This window comes from Carlito syrichta, unplaced genomic scaffold, assembly GCF_000164805.1.
Source record: "Carlito syrichta isolate Samal-C Ts95f unplaced genomic scaffold, Tarsius_syrichta-2.0.1 Scaffold297556, whole genome shotgun sequence".
In the NCBI taxonomy this organism is placed as follows: Eukaryota; Metazoa; Chordata; class Mammalia; order Primates; family Tarsiidae; genus Carlito; species Carlito syrichta.
Window position 1 is genome coordinate 105,456 of NW_007241652.1, and position 14,672 is coordinate 120,127.

At 38.1% G+C, this 14,672-nt stretch overlaps 1 protein-coding gene across 3 annotated transcripts in view; it reads left to right on the top strand.

Annotated features, from left to right (window-relative positions):
* SLC25A36 (solute carrier family 25 member 36) overlaps nt 1–14,672 on the top strand; it is a 37,303-nt gene that overhangs the window by 476 nt on the left and 22,155 nt on the right. The window lies entirely within an intron of this gene.

Below are 14,672 nucleotides of genomic sequence, written 5' to 3' on the forward strand. Positions count from 1 at the left end.
TCGAGGCCGCCGCGGGACCCGGCCGCGCGCCGCAGTCTGGCCGGCGTCTGGCGTGCGGGGCAGCGGTGAGAAGCCCAGCTCCGGCTTTCGCTGAGGTTGCGGGGCTCGAGGGGGTCCGGGGCGGGAAGTGCGGCGGCCGAGGACAAAATGGGCGCCTGGGCCTCCGCCGTCGCTTCTCGCCGCGCGAGCTGGGGCCGCCTCACGTCACTCACGCCCCACCTCGGCCCTCCGGCGGCGCATTTCCGGGCCTGGCCCGGCCGGGTGGGCGCTCGGGGCGGGGGCCCACGGCGGGGAGGGCTGTGGCTTCTCTCGCCCGCAGCTGTCGCAGGGTCGTTCCAGCTCTTGGAACATTTCCTGTTCGGGCTTTTCCAGGCTGTGCGACGCGGTACAGAGCGGCAGTGCCTCTGGGGTCAGACTCTTCGGTGAAAACCAACCCCCTGGCACGCCCGCAGCTTTTCTGCTCCTTAAAGGAGAAAGTGGGGGTGGGGAGAGGTCGAATTCTTTGACTTTAGTTACTATGTGTGTGCAAGATTAGGACTAAGCCTAGAGTCTTAGTTTAGTTCCCTGATTGCCAACATAAGTGCGACAGCTATTTTGCAGAGCCAGTTTAGTCTCTTTAGATTCGTTCCTTCGACATTTTTTTGGTGGGGGGATCATAGCAATTTTAAGTTTGACTTGGTGCTTATTTTGTAGGTTTATAGCGTTCGTATCAGAAATAGCTACGGTGAATTATGCTGAGACTCTTACCATTATCTCTGTAAATCTTAGTTTGTTTTTAGAGCAACCACATTAAGAATATGAAAGAAGTATACGTGCAGTTTTATTCATGGTGTCATGCTTTGAGTTGGACATATGGATTCTATTGAGCCAATACTTTACTCAGCGTGGCACATATTCACGCAACAAACATTTATTTCACACTCGTTATGGGCCAGCCACTATTCTGGCATAAAAACAATATTTTCTATTAATTTGTGAGACCCAGCTTGCTTTCCATATTTTTTTAAATGTTTCCTGCCAATAATTAGGTAAATTAAATATTTTTTTAAAAAATCCATTAGCCGTGTATGTGCTTTTGAAAAGCAAAGGTGTCTTGTGCAAATAATTGGAGTCCCTCACATAATTAGGTCAATAGTAAGACCTTAAAGTTAGGAGACCACAGATCTTGTTTTATTTTGGATGAAAAATGGACAAACCCTTTGATTTTAACTACTTCATTTGTAAAATTAAGAGGTTATACTGTGTGATCTCTGAAGTCCTTCACTAGCTCCTAACATTTTATTGCTCTGCCTTCAGGATACATATATCAAGTTTCATTAAAAGTAGGGCAGACATATTTGAAATGGTAGCTTTATTGCACTAATTTCCAAGTTTGGATTAGGATCATCACTTTGTTGTTATTAAAGTATGTAACTGTTGGCCCTTCTGGTTAGCTTTTTCTTTAAGAACAGGATTGGAAGGTTTTTGTAGCACCTAAAGATATAGATTAGGAAATTTCTCTCCATCCCCACAAAAGTGTGGCATGTATAGTTTGTATTAAGTGAGATACTGGTATGTAGAATCTGTTACAGAATAGGTTCTTAGCCATATAAATTCCCTTCCTTTGCATCTCATTTGATTTTATTTTTATATATGGTTGCATAAGTAATTTTTTTAAGATTTTTTTTATTTTTTGAGCTGGAGTCTCACTCTGTTACCCAGGCTGGAGTACAGTGGCATGCTCTCGGCCACCACAGCCTCAACCTGCTGGGCTCGTGTGATCCTTCAGCCTCAGCCTTCCAAGTAGCTGGAACTACAGGCACGTGCAACCATGCCCGGCTAATTTTTTGATTTATCGTAGTGATGAGGGCTCATTAAGTTGCCCAAGCTGGCCTCGAACCCCTTGGCTCAGGCAGTCCTCTCATCTCGTCCTCCCAAAGTGCTGGGATTATACGCTGGAGCCACTGTGCCTGGCCTTGCATAAGTGATTTAAATAAAAATATGCTTTGTCTTTTTTGAACAAATGAAAATAAAGTTTTATCTACATCAGTAGGCTCAAATACTTTAAAGCACATATGGGATTTTGTGGTAGTGTTGTCTAATGAAATAGAGGCCGTGGTTGATTTTCCTATTCTGACTAGTTTAGACAGCTTCCCATTCTTCTCTCTTTCTTAATCTTAATTCTTAACTTAATCAAAGAAAGTGCCAAGAAAAACCCTCCTTCTGGTCCAGGGTTCTAAAAGATGCCTTCCTTTAGCGCTAGAGACCAGCTAGATCTTAGGTATTTTCTTAAATTGCAGGCAGGTGTCAGTGAGTTAGTTTGAAGTCCAGATGTGGTCGGAAATGTGGTCGGGCATAGCTTTAGTTGTGAGATGTGACTCCAAGTGGATTCCCTCTTACACAATGGTCCTTGGGCCCAGAGAGATTGAATAATTTTAAATTTTGGCCCCATATCTCATAAGGACAGTTTATTTTGATTGTGACCTCCTGGGCCTGAAGATGAGGCCCTGACTGGTGGGACTTAGCAAGAATCACTGTTTTTTCCAGTCTCGGGAGCCAAAACCTGTTAACAGGACTACTGGAGAAGCATAAAGTTGGTAGGGCTGCAGTGGGCCCCTACAGGTACCTAACTTCAGGTTCTAGGACCTCCTCTGGCATTCCTGAAGTTTTCTGTGAGACCCCACATCTTTGGGTGCTAATTTGTTGACAAAAAGGTGCCAAACTCTGTAAAATATTAAAGATGGTTTATTCTTGAGCCAAACTTGAGGAATTAAGCCTGGGGATACCCATATTTAGGAGATTCTGAGACTGTGTGCCCCTGCTTTGTCTTTTTTTTTGAACCAGGGTCTCTTACCCAGACTGGAGTGCAGTGGTACAATCTCAGCTCACTGCAGCCTCGACCTCCTGGGGCTTAAGCAATCCTCCCGCCTCAGCCTCCCAAGTAGCTGGGACTGCAGGCATGTGCCACCATGCCTGGTTAATTTTTTTTGTAAAGACAAGGTCTCACTATGTTGCCTGAGCTGGTCTCAAACTCCTGGGCTTAAGCAGTCCTCCTGTCTCGGCTTCCCAAAGTGCTCAGATTACAGGTGTGAGCCACTGTGCCCAGTCATGCTGTGTCTTTTTTAGAGAAATGTTAGAGCTGGGAAGGATGGTAAGGGTAATATGGATCAGTCCCTTCAGGATAATGGAAAAATGCTGAGATGTAAAAAATAGACTTACCCAAAGGTTGAGCGGCTTTTTACACATTTCACATGAGGAATAAATAATCTCAAGATTCCACCAGCTGTATATTATGTATGTTCAATTCTGTAGAATATTCTGGAAGTCTGTGTACTAAGGATTGTGGAAATGCAAAGCGGTTTGTGTTGGTAACATTGTTCTTATTAAGTGAAGGTGTCTAATTCTTTATACAAAGTTGCTTATTTAGGCAGTCGTTTTGGGGATGTTCTTCATAAAATACTAGATTTTTTTTTTATCCTGACAGAATTATCTAAGTTGGAAGTTAGGACATTTATTTTTTACTTTAATAATAACCACATAGAGAAAAAGAGAGTGGTTTTTTTGTAGACTGTTGTGCCTGGGTTACTTCACATACAGATATTATTTGACTTAAGCTCAGTATGTTTAAAAGAACCAAAAGTAACCTGTCACAGTGACAGTGGCATTTAATCTTAGGCAAGGGTTTTCTGAATATGGAAACTTTGGATTGTTTTTCTGATGAGTGAAACTATAATACTCAAGTATGTGTTTGTCAGAATCTCAGAAAGATTTAATAGCCTAGTAGCTGTGTTGTTAAAGCAGGAACTTTTGAAACATACCAGCACTGGACCTTAGTTCTGGGTAAAGTACTCACATGCATAACTCGTGCTTTCTTTAAGATACCCTTTGGTCCCATTATGCTTTTGCCAGAGTTAATAGTCAGAGTTTGTAAGGTCATTGGTTAGGTTAATTGAGTTACGGAGGTGTATCATGGTAGCCTGCAAAAAAGGATGCAAATAAGGCTGAGGCAGGCAGAATCACTTGAGCCCAGGAGTTTGAGACCAGCCTGGGCAACATAGCAAGACCTTGTCTTTATAGAAAAAAATTAGCCAGGCATGGTGGCGCACACCTGCAGTCCCAGCTACTCAGGAGACTGAGGTGGAAGGATCACTTAAGGCCAGAAGATTGAGGCTATGGTAAGCCGTGAGCATACCACTGTATTCCAGCCTGAGCAACTGAGTGAGACCCATACTAAAAAAAAAAAAAGATGCAAATAATTTTAATTGTACCTCTAATAACACTACATGTCTGTATATAGAGATGTAAGCAATATGAATTCTCAATACTTTGTAAAATGTATTCTCAAAAACTTTGAGAGAATTACACATTGTCTAGTTATTTGTATTAGCTGCATATATCTACCAAGAGTTAATTAACCTGTTATTTCTATTTAAAGGAGAGTGTTTCAAGTGGGAACTGTAAACCTTTACACTTCTAAGTGTATGAGTTTTTTTCTATGTAGCTCCTATGACAGTGAGAGAACTTAATATATGTAGTGAGTAATATTGGCTGATAAAGAAACTATCTTGATATCCTGGGATTCATTCATTTGCTCATTCATTAAATCACTTATTGCTTCAGTAAGAAACGCCCATTTCTTAATAATGATATTTGTCATTAAATTATTTCACCTGCTTTCTTTTCAGATCAGTGCAGAAGTGTACTTAAAAGCATAATCAATGTGTTTTATTTCCACTTCACTGAGCCCATATTTTTTATTTGCCTCATTTCCTTAATTTTTACCATCTCTCCTTTTCCTTTGACTTGGTCTATTTGGGTTGCTATAATAAAATACCATAAACTGGATGACTTATAGACAGCAAACATTTCTTACAGTTCTGGAGGCTGAGAAGTTCAAGAATAAGAAACTGGTGGGTTCTGTCTGGCACTGCTTCCTCATAGAGGGCACTTTCTTGCAGTGTTCACGTGGTAGGACAGGCTAGCTACGTTCTCTGGTGTCTCTTTTATAAAGGTGCAAATACCAAACCTAAGGGTTCTATTCTCATGACCTAATCACCTCCCAGAGGCCCCACCTCCTAATACTCTTACCCTGAGGGGCTAGGTAGGATTTCATCTTCTGAATTTTGGTGGAGGCAGACGTTTAGACACCCCCTCTTTTTTTCTCTGTAAAAATGCAATGTCATTCTCACTAATAGATTGCAAAACTAAGGGATGTTTCTTATCCTGTCATAGAATAGTCTCAAAGAAACCATTTTTCTGTAAATATATTATAGCACAGCAGTGTGGGTCAGAGACTCCTGGGAGTTACTGAGACCCTTCCCGAAGTCTGAGAGGTTAAAACTATTTTTACAAAAATACTAAGACATTATTTGACTTTTCACAAATGTGTTTACATTTGCCCTGATGATGCAAAAGCGATGATGGGTAGGTAAAACTGCTGATGCCTTAGCATGCATCGAGCCAATGGCACCAGAATGTACTAGTAATCATTGTATTCCTCACCTCCTGGCACTTGCAGTTTAAAAGATAGGCCAGTTTCACTTAAGAATGCTTTTGAAGAAGTAAAAATAACGAATTTTTATTGCAACCCTTGAGTATACACCTCTTTATGTCACAAAATGGGAAACGGGCATAAAATAATTCTGGATACCAGAATGTAGTTCTGCAGTTGTTTCACAAACTGACCTGTCGTCTTTTTTCATAAAAAACCATTCTTAAAAGAATGATTTATAGATAACTGTTTAGACTTGAATAATTGACTGACATTTTCTCAGATAATGAAGGAAGTGAGGTTGTGGCTTTAAGGAAAATCATTTATAGTATTTGTTGCTAATGGTAAAATTCTAGTTTTCAAGCAAAATTAGAATTTTTGAAATTTTTAATCTACCCCTCTTCCCCAGTCTGACTGCTTCCCAATGCCTAAGAATGTTTCTGATTAAATGAGTGGTGATAGTAAGGAAGTGTGAATGTTAACTATATTGTGTAATAAAATTTATTGGAAGACTTGCATAACCCACTGAACCAGTGTTTTTCAAATGATTGATGTGTACAGAATGTTACAGAGTCATGTATGGGTAAAAGATTCATACAGCGTTTAAGGTAGACCAGTGGATTTTAGTTGAACAGTACAAAATTATTAGTATAGTTCATATTCCACTAACCCTAGGAGCCTACCAGTTGTCCAGTTTTAATGTAGCATGGAAGAATATCCACATTATCCAGAAAGGGGGATTGACTTGTCAAGCAAATGATATTAACTAGAAGGTGTTAAGTGCTGTGGGAAAAAAACATGGAGCAGTATAAATGGGCATTCTCTAGTTCTAAACAGAGTAGTAATTAATATTATTGAGAAGATGATATTGGAGTAAAGACTTGGAGCAGAGGGAATTAGCTATGCAGAGGGAACTGGCAGCAATAAAACCCTAGAGTATGAACAAGTTATGAGTTAAACTTGGCCAAGTGGTAGAACCTTGCTAAGCCATTAACAGACTGCCTTTTCTATTGAAATGGGAGAAGTTACCGTAGAACTAACTGGCCTGTTAGACTATACATGGACAAGGGAAGAATTAGGGAGTTGATTTGGCTATTTCAGTAATTCACATGAGAGATAATGGTGGTTTAGAATAAGTTAGAGGTGGTGTACTGTGAGAGGTATTGTGAGAGGTGGTTGAATTCTGGTTAAAGTTTGAAGGTAGAGTTAATAAGATTTACAACATATTGGATGGCAGAGTATAAGAAAAAAGTCAAGAATAATTCCAGGGTTTCTAGTTTGGGCACCTGGAAGGATGAAATTACTGTCAACTGAGAGTGGCAAGGTTGTAGATCCAACTTCGGGATGAGGGGAGATCAGAAGTTCCATTTTGACATGGTAAGTTTGAGGAAAGAGGTCAAGAAGACAATTGTTCAGATGCTTAGGCAGTTGTATATATTAGTGTGGAGTTCAAGAAAGAGGACTGGACTAGACATAGACATTTAGTAGTCATTGGATCATAAGTGAGATCACTGAGGGAATATACATAGGGAGAGAGGACCGAGGACTACCCTTTTGGGGATGTCAATAAAAGAGATCAGGAGAATCGGAACTAGCCAAGTAGACTTAGAAGAGTCCAAGAAAATGTGGTGTCCTGAAATCCAAATGAAGCAAATATATGGTATCTAGGAAGGAGTGAATGATAAACTGTCCAATGTCATTTAAGATAATGTCTAAGAGCTGTTAGCCATTTATTCCAACAATTGAGGACCTTTGGTGACTCTGATTAGCAATTTCCAGGGCAAGAGAGTAAAGTCCGAGTGGAGTAGGAGAGAAATTAGAAACGACAAACGGATAATTTTGAGATTTGCCACAAGGGGAGCAAAGAAGCGAAGCAGTAGTTCATGGGGGAAATTTACTTTTGCCAAACCTACCACTTTCTCTCAGCCTTTTTTGTTTCTATAATGGATCTTTTTATTCCTCAGTCTGGTATCATACTGTTTTTCCTTTCATTAAAAGGAAGACTATATAGCTGCGTCTTGGGCTCTGATAGAATTTCCTTCCGCGATTCTATGTTGTCTGTTGTTAGCTAGCATTTTCAATAGTGTTAGTCTTAATTTTGCATTCAAAGTAAGAATAGCCTGTTAATTTTTTCCTGCATCAGACACACCCCATGTAACTAAAGTACCCTTTTATTCTCAACTACTCTTACCTGTCTGACTTTTCTTAAGTCAATGTGTCAAGTATATAGATGGCTGTCACCTTTTCAGAAACTTGTTTCTTGCCCAAACACTAAAACTTCAGAGAAACCATTTTTGGTAAGAATAATTTAATCTGTATAGAATTTAAAATATAGGATACATATTTTAAGATTGAAAAAGTCCATAAGTTTGACTGACATTTTAAAGAAATCTCATTTTTAGAGATTGCTATTTCTTAATTTGATTAATATCCTAGTTAATGAACTGGAGTGAAGTATTACCTACAGGCAGAAAAATAACAAAACATTTGAACCAACGTTTTGCTTTGTAAAGCAAAATAACACAGTTGTATGACATATGCTTAAAGTTAACTAAAATGATTTCAGAATTACTTATTGAAAACGAGGGAGGGAGGAGGATGAGGGACACATGACCACACGAAGGGTATCTGGTTCATTACCGGGGGAGTGAGGAGCAATTAGAAGCCCAAACTTTACCTGCATGCAACCTGCTTATGAAGTTAACCCTCACTTGTACCCCACGTCTCTATAATAAAAATATATAACACATTTCGTGGTTCATACGTGCTTAAAAAGTTAACATTGACGATGTATGTCTAATAATCACAGTCTTGGAATCCCAGGTTTTTTCCATGACTTACCCTTTCCTTAGCAGAATCCTGAGGTGCCTTAGGTTTTTCCAGGTATGGCTAATAAAAGTCCTAAAAGTCAGGGGAGTTGGATCTAATGGTTCAGCAGCTTGATGCTATCCAGCTGATGGGGTATATGTCTGTGCAGCTGACCTAGGGACTTTGGGTATCATGGCTGTAATTGATCTACTGGCTATTTCTGTTAGTGAATAATTTCTCTTTTCCTTCCCATCTCTCTATTTTCAACTTCATATTGCTGTGCTGCTTTAACTTGTGTGCAAGAGCATTTTTAAGCCCCCAGCAGAGGCCTTGCTCTTTCTTAGGAGACTTAGCTACACAGGATTTTTTGTTTCTAACCAGTCTCTTGGTTACATTGCGCCTAGCTTCAACAACAACAAATCTATGCTAAGAATCTTTTTGCCATTCCTTTACTCAAGAGGTCTATAAAAGGCACTTAGGTAGCTAGACCTCTGGCATGCCAGAATTTTTATCTTCATTTTGTGGAATAAGTAGAAGCAACGTTTCAACGCAGCTCTACTCTACAAAGTTTGGTTTTGTTAGCATCTGCAGTATTACCACCGTAGGCTAAAAACACATCTACATCCCAATAAATTACTGAGATGACTTGATAAACTTGTACAATTTTGCAAACTTCATGAAAATGGAATAGTTTTAAATGTCTTAAATGTGTTAAATAATTCTTAAATATTCTATAAAATCAATAATTGATATGATTACCTGACTCACCAAGCAATCTTGGCTTTCTTATATCTTTAAGATACATGACTTTTGCCCATTCAACTTTTTAAAATAAGTATTGATCCAGGTAGTTTCACTAAGAACATACAGGACATGTAGTTGTTTCTCATGTGGGTATACCAGATGTATAGTGACATTTAACCGTTATGGGATTCATAACTTAGAGACTGTGGATCTTTTTATTTTATTTTTTTGGTAGAGACAAAGTCTTGCTGTGTTGCCCAGGCTGGTCTCGAACCTCTGGTCTCAAGAAATTCACCCACCTTGGCCTCCTAAAGTGCTAGGATTACAAGCATGAGCCACTGTGCCTGGCTGTTTTGCAGATTATTGATGTTACAGAGCAATAAATGTATGCTCTTCTGCTACATACTTGGCAGTTTTCTCCTTGGAATTCTTTGCCAGTCAAGAAAGTATATAGAACAAATGAACCAGTGACTTTTTTACAGAAATAACTTTGAATGGTAACTTTTTAAAAACGTACAGCCTTGAACTTTATTGTTAAAAGCAAATTACATTGACTGTACCTTATAACTGATCTTCACTGTCTTACATCACTGGATGTAAGACTAATTAGGGAAGTAAGTCTAGTTAGAAGACAAGAAATAGTGAGGGCCTGCTTCTGTGCCACTGTTTTTCTCTGTGGTGTTTTCTTGGTTTTCAAATTACTATGTTACATGTCAACTTTCTATTCTGGTAAATAAGGGTTTAGTTATATTGCACCGCTCCGCATGTTCCCCTTCTTTCAATCCTTCCAGTATATAGTTATAATACAGTTTTTTGTTGAATCAGTAGTCAGTGCTTACTGTACTGTGACAATATGAATATTGCTTGCTGCAGAGCTAAATTTTGTTATACTAACCTGTCCTTTATCGCATAACTTTATCCTCCCAAGTTAGTAATTGCCCCCATTTTTAAAGTTTTGCATAGTTATGTAAGTACTCATACTTGAGTATTTATTTTCATGTGGTCAAATATGTTTGTCAGTTGTTGTTTCTTCCTGGAGACCTTTGTCACTTTGAACTCTGTCATCCTAATGATATCTTAACTGATTATTTTCTGAGCCTGACATTTCATTGTCATCTTGGAACTCCTTTTCTCCTAGATTATTGTTTCTGCATTTTATTTCCTCCTCTACTTAGTTTACTCTCCTAATTTGTGGAACACATCTTTTAGTTAACAGTATAAGAAAAGGGTACAAGGTAGGTCGTTTCTTGACTACTACTTTGTCTGCAGGTGTATTTTATCTGTTTAATAGTTTAGTTTGGTATCTGCAGTTGTTGAGAAGTCTGATGCTAATCCGATGACTTTTCTTCTGCTTTGTGATCTTTTGTTTTTTTCTCTCTGGAAGTTGATGAAATCTTTAAAAGACAGTAATAGTCCACCTTTGTGTAAGGTTTTTTGCATCCTTTGTACTTGCTAAACCTGAACTTAGAGATACTTGAGTTTGTGTTCTTGAGAAATACCCTTCTGCTCAGGAACATACATAGTTTTACCTTTCGCACGGGTGTGTGTAGAGCATGTACATGGGGCATCTTAACCTTTGCTATACAACCTGTCTGCCATTCCTTCTGTTTTCATATCTTTGCCGCACCTTCATCTTGAGTACTTGGTGCCCTTAATCATTAGACCACTTAGGGATTCTGCAGCTCTTTGCACTTTTTGATATTTCCCTCTGCAAGTCTTCACCAAATCATTTACTTCTCTCCTTTGCCTCATTGGTTGCAATCTTGCATCTACTGATTTCTTTGGGACTCTCAGTCCTTATGGTATATTCCTTTAGACAGTAAGATTTTTGACATGGACAGAAGCTAAATCTAATGCAGCTAATCCTGTTTTTAGAGAGAGAGATCTTAAATGTTTATTGAAGCAGTAGTTTTGTTCTCTACACCAATTCTACTGGTTTCGGTGTGCATAATAATTACTTTAAAATAGCCACAAGAGAAATACTGGAATGTCACCCTTATATTATACCTCTATTGCATTCTGTAATGTAAAACTGCTTAAGGACAACCTAAGTGGTTATGTGCACACCACTTACACTACCCCCTACTTCTGTACAGTTAAGTTCCTTATGTATTTTACTGTTGAAGTGGTTTTGAAGTATCATAGTATATACTTTGTGATCTGGCCATAAAATATTTGTAATCGTTCTTTTAAAAAATTTTGCAGTTGCTGTTGTCAGTAACAGAGTCATAACTTCAGTAGCTAATATTTATTGAACACTTTTTATGTGTCACTTTACAAAATACTTTATGTGGATTATATTACATATCATCTTTACAACAAGCCTGTACGGCACAGGTATTGTTTTTCCCTGTTTGGTGGTGATTTTGTTTTCTTTGTATAGTATGTTGATTCTCTTGGTAGGCATCATGACTTTTTGTGTTGACTTGACTTTTCGTTTTAATTGTAGAAGTAATTAGTGTTCACTAAATACATTTTTGCAAGTAATTCATGTTCAAGAATCCATTTTTTTAGGTTTTATAGACTGTAAAACCAAAACTAATGTGTGTGTTTATTACAGATTTTGGGTGAGTTTGGGACTTTGTGTTCAGTAAATTTACAGAGTAAATATATTAAACTTTTGTACTCAGAGACCACCTATCAGCAAGTCAACTTCACTTTTTTACGAAACAGTGAAAAACGAATCACTTTGTATTAAATAGTTTAGCATTGCAGTCAGTTATTTTATTGTAATGACACAATGCCAGCTGATTTTCTTTTTTGCATATATCTCAGTATATATTCCATCTCTGTTGGCTTTTTGTGCAGTTTGAGTGGGAAACTCCAAGGAAACATAAATTTTTGAAAAATTTTTGCTAACATTAATTTGTCCTGTAATCACCAGCAATCTCTTTATGTCCCCTCAGAGGGGACATCCAAGTGCAAAGGGTTAAACAGCTAGAAAAGAAGCTGGGCAAAATTAAATTAAACCAAATATGATTTTCTGTAAATAAATTACTTGTTGTGTGACTGTGGCGTGGACCAACCTTCAGGTCCCTTTGGGTTCTGCATTGCATCTACTGGAGTGTACTGTGTGATGAATTATGTCTCTTACCACTTAGCCCTCAATACTTAAATCATAAATAAAATCTCATGGCCTTATAGATAGTCAGATTTTAAGGCTATTTCATGACTGTTTAAAAATATTTGTTCCTTTTTATTAAGTATAGCAATCTAAGATGTACTTAATTTTGCTTCAGATCTGCTATACCCCGCTGCTTTTTATCTAATTATGTTGAAATTGACAATATAATTATGATTTTGACATGTCTTTTTGAGGGTTCAAATTTTCAAATTTCTTATAAAAGCTATAAATGAAATTTTTTTGGAATATTAGATTTATTATTTTTTGAGTCATGGTCTCATTCTGTTACCCAGTCTGCAGTACAGTGGCATGATCATGTTTTACTGCATCCTAGGCCTTCCTGGGCTCAGGTGATCCTCTTGCCCCAGCCTCCCAAGTAGCTGGGACCACAGGTGCATGCCACTATGCCTGGCTAATTTTTAGATTTTTTTGTAGAGACAAGGCCTCCTTATGTTGCCCAGGCTGGTCTCAAACTCCTGGGTGTAAGCATTCCTCCCACCATGGCCTTTTAAAGTGCAGGGATTATGACATGAGCCACCATGCATAGCCAGGTTTATTGTTATTAAATATTTCATGTAAATACATTCATCACCAGATAGTTCATGTGTTAGCAATTAGTTTTCATGTATTTCTTGTCAGATTATCAGAGTATTGTTTACATTCAACAAAATTCACCGTTTGTTAAATGTATACAGTTCAGTGAGTTTTGGCAAATGTGTAAAGTCTTTTAACGATTCTGTGGTCAAGATCCTGAACATTTTTTTTATTATTTCAAGAAATCTCCCTTGGAGTCACTTCCTTCTTTCTCTCCTATCCCTTGGAAACCACTGATCTCATTTCTTTTGTGTCCCTAGTTTTGCTTGTTCCATAATATCGTAAAAATGTCAGAATATGAAAGCATTCGTGTCTGACTTTTTTCAGTTAACATAATGCTTTGCAGTTCATCCAGGTTGTTGATTTTTATTGCAGAATAGTAGGCCATTGTATAGGTGTACCATAAAATATCTATCAGTTGATGGACATTTGGGTTGTTTCCAGTTTTTAGCTATTAAAGCTACTATAAACTTGCATGTGTAATAGGTCTTTGTGTAGACAAATCTGTTCATTTCTCAAATCAGTACCTACAAGTGAGATTACAGGATTATATGGCAGCTGTATATTTCACTCTTAAGAAACTGCCAAACTGCTTTCTAAAATGCCTGTACCGTTTTGAATTCCCACCAGCAGTGTGTGAGATTTCTAGTTGTTCTTCATGATCACTACGTTACTGTCTTTTTCATTTAGCCATTAGTCATTATGCAGTGGTATCTCTTCATCAATCTACTTTACATTTTCCTGGTGACAAATGATTTTGAAAACTGTTTATTTGCATCTGCATATCGTTGATAATATCTCATCATAATCCCTGCACTTTAAAAGTTAAATCTCCTATTGAGTTGTTTCTTATTTGGTTGTGCTTTTGATTATAAGCACCTTATCAGGTATGTGATTTGCAAATATTTTTTCTCAGTCTGTGGTTTGTCTTTTCAATTTCCTAACAATTTCTTTGAAAGAGTGGAAATTTTTCATTGTGGTGCAGACTAGTTTCTCAATATTTTTCTTGAATGATTGTGCTTTTGCTGCTGTCCATTGAAGAAATCTGTGCTTAACTTGAAGTCAAAAGATTTTTCTCCAAATGTGGTCTTCTAGATGTTTTATAGTCTTATGTTCTTTTTTTTTTTTTTTGAGTTGGAGTCTCACTCTGTCACCCAGACTGGAGTGCAGTGGCCGCTCCCGGCCACCGCAACCTCGACCTGCTGGGCTCCGGCGATACTTCCAAGTAGCTGGAACTACAGGCGTGCGCTACCACGCCCAGCTAATTTTTTGATTTATTGTAGAGATGAGGTCTCGCCAAGTTGGCCAGGTGGGTCTCGAACCCGTGGGCTCAGGCAATCCACTCAACTCAGCCTCCGAAAGGCATGGGATTACAGGCTGAACCACCGAGCCCAGCTAGTCTTATGTTCTTATATTTAGGTCTATGATCCCTTTTGAGTGAACTTTTAAATATAGCGTGAGGGTAAGGATCAAGCTTTATTACTTCACATGCAGTTTTATTGTATAAATTTGTCACTCATTTGTTGTATACAGTGTTTTAATTTTATTTTTCTTGGTGGCAAATACTTTTGCATCAATATGAAATATTTTTTATCTTATTTAATGATTTTATGTTTTACCTCTTTGAACTTGGAGACATATCATGGATCACCTACCAGCAACTTGGCTGCACTCACACTTATTTACAAAACAGTGAAAAATGAATCACTTCATATTAAATAGCATAACATTGGAATCAATTATTTATTGTAATGATACTTGGCTTATAATGTAATTTTGGACATTGAGGAACTTAATATGACAAAAAAATCAAAATTTTATATCTAATTTTCTTTTCTTTTTTTTTCTTTTTTTTCTTTTTTTTGAGTCGTTGTCTCACTCTGTCGCCCAGACTGGAGTGCAGTGGCCACTCCCAGCCACTGCAGCCTCGAC